This window comes from Oncorhynchus nerka, unplaced genomic scaffold (assembly GCF_034236695.1).
Source record: "Oncorhynchus nerka isolate Pitt River unplaced genomic scaffold, Oner_Uvic_2.0 unplaced_scaffold_5159, whole genome shotgun sequence".
NCBI lineage: Eukaryota > Metazoa > Chordata > Actinopteri > Salmoniformes > Salmonidae > Oncorhynchus > Oncorhynchus nerka.
Window position 1 is genome coordinate 1 of NW_027036147.1, and position 2500 is coordinate 2500.

General features: G+C 37.4%; 1 pseudogene; it reads left to right on the forward strand.

The window, feature by feature from the left end:
• Nucleotides 1-296: 296 nt before the first annotated feature.
• Nucleotides 297-2500, forward strand: part of LOC115121079 (extracellular matrix protein 2-like) — a 10419-nt pseudogene continuing 8215 nt past the window's right edge.

The following is a 2500-nucleotide window of genomic DNA, read 5'->3' on the forward strand; positions in this document are numbered from 1 at the left end:
ACTGACTGGTTCTGATCCACACCAGATACTGACTGGTGTTCTGATCCACACCAGATACTGACTGGTGTTCTGATCCATACCAGATACTGACTGGTGTTCTGATCCATACCAGATCTGACTGGTGTTCTGATCCACACCAGATACTGACTGATGTTCTGATCCACACCAGATACTGACTGGTGTTCTGATCCACCAGATACTGACTGGTGTCTCTGATCCACGCCTTCCTTTATTTTGAAAGGATCTGTGACCAACAGATGCATATCTGTATTCCCAGTCATGTGAAATCTATAGATTAGGGCCTAATGAATGTATTCCCAGTCATGTGAAATCCATAGATTAGGGCCTAATGAATGTATTCCCAGTCATGTGAAATCTATAGATTAGGGCCTAATGAATGTATTCCCAGTCATGTGAAATCTATAGATTAGGGCCTAATGAATGTATTCCCAGTCATGTGAAATCCATAGATTAGGGCCTAATGAATGTATTCCCAGTCATGTGAAATCCATAGATTAGGGCCTAATGAATGTATTTAAATTGTCTGATTTCCTTATATGAACTGTAACTAAGTAAAATCTTTGAAATTGTTGCATGTTGCATTTATATTTTCGGAAATAATAAAAATCACCTGGAGGCCATTGAGAAACCCTGTTGGACTGTATAACAGTACAGGTCCATTCCATTTCTCTAACTCCTTGACCAGGTAAGGCTACAACGAGGAAAAACTCCAGTCCAGGCACAATCATTTGATATCTGATCGCAGAATGTACGTTTGTCCCTATGATATCAACCCCTCTGCCTTGCCCCCCCCGTCTCCCCCCCGTCCAGGTAAAAGGGGCCAGTGTGTGTACCAGGGCATCACCATGTTTGAGAAAGCTGTCTGGTCCCCCAAGCAGTGTAAGCTACCTGTCTGTGTAGTGGAGGGGAAGTGGTCTGTGACGCAGATCCTTTGTCCCCAGCTACGATGTCCCTACCCCTACACTCCCACTGGGGAGTGCTGTCCTGTCTGCATGTGGATGCAGGTAGGTGTTGTTGTTTATATTGTTATTGTGGTGTTGGGTAGGTGTTATTTTATATTGTTATTGGGGTGTTTCACTAGCCATTTGAACCTCTTAACTACATTAGTATAATATTAACTATCATTAGTATAATGTTAACTACCGTAGTACTAATAATCTTAACTACCGTGAGTACTAATGTTAACTACCGTAGTACTAATGTTAACTACCGTGAGTACTAATGTTAACTATCGTAGTACTAATGTTAACCCTACCGTAATTACTAATGTTAACTATAAGTAATTACTAATGTTAACTACCGTAGTACTAATGTTAACTAACGTAGTACTAATCTTAACTATCGTAGTACTAATCTTAACTATCGTAGTACTAATGTTAACTACCGTAGTACTAATCTTAACTACCGTAGTACTAATGTTAACTACCGTAGTACTAATCTTAACTATCGTAGTACTAATGTTAACTACCGTAGTACTAATCTTAACTACCGTAGTACTAATCTTAACTACCGTAGTACTAATCTTAACTACCGTAGTACTAATGTTAACTATCGTAGTACTAATGTTAACTACCGTAGTACTAATCTTAACTACCGTAGTACTAATGTTAACTACCGTAGTACTAATGTTAACTATCGTAGTACTAATGTTAACTACCGTAGTACTAATGTTAACTATCGTAGTACTAATGTTAACTACCGTAGTACTAATCTTAACTACCGTAGTACTAATCTTAACTATCGTAGTACTAATCTTAACTATCGTAGTACTAATGTTAACTACCGTAGTACTAATGTTAACTATCGTAGTACTAATCTTAACTATCGTAGTACTAATCTTAACTATCGTAGTACTAATCTTAACTACCGTAGTACTAATCTTAACTACCGTAGTACTAACTATCGTAGTACTAATCTTAACTACCGTAGTACTAATCTTAACTACCGTAGTACTAATCTTAACTATCGTAGTACTAATCTTAACTATCGTAGTACTAATGTTAACTACCGTAGTACTAATCTTAACTATCGTAGTACTAATCTTAACTATCGTAGTACTAATCTTAACTATCGTAGTACTAATGTTAACTACCGTAGTACTAATCTTAACTACCGTAGTACTAATCTTAACTATCGTAGTACTATCTTAACTATCGTAGTACTAATGTTAACTATCGTAGTACTAATGTTAACTATCGTAGTACTAATCTTAACTACCGTAGTACTAATCTTAACTACCGTAGTACTAACTATCGTAGTACTAATCTTAACTACCCTAGTACTAATCTTAACTCTAAGATACAGAACGCGTCTCTCCTTCCTGAGCAGTATGACGCTGCGTGGTCCCATGGTGTTTATATTTGCGCATTTCTATTCTTTGGCACAGAAGAATGTGGTACATTCAGTTTTTGGAAATTGCTCCCAATGATGAACCAGACTTGTGGAGGTCTACAAAGATATAGAGTGTACACTGAACTCA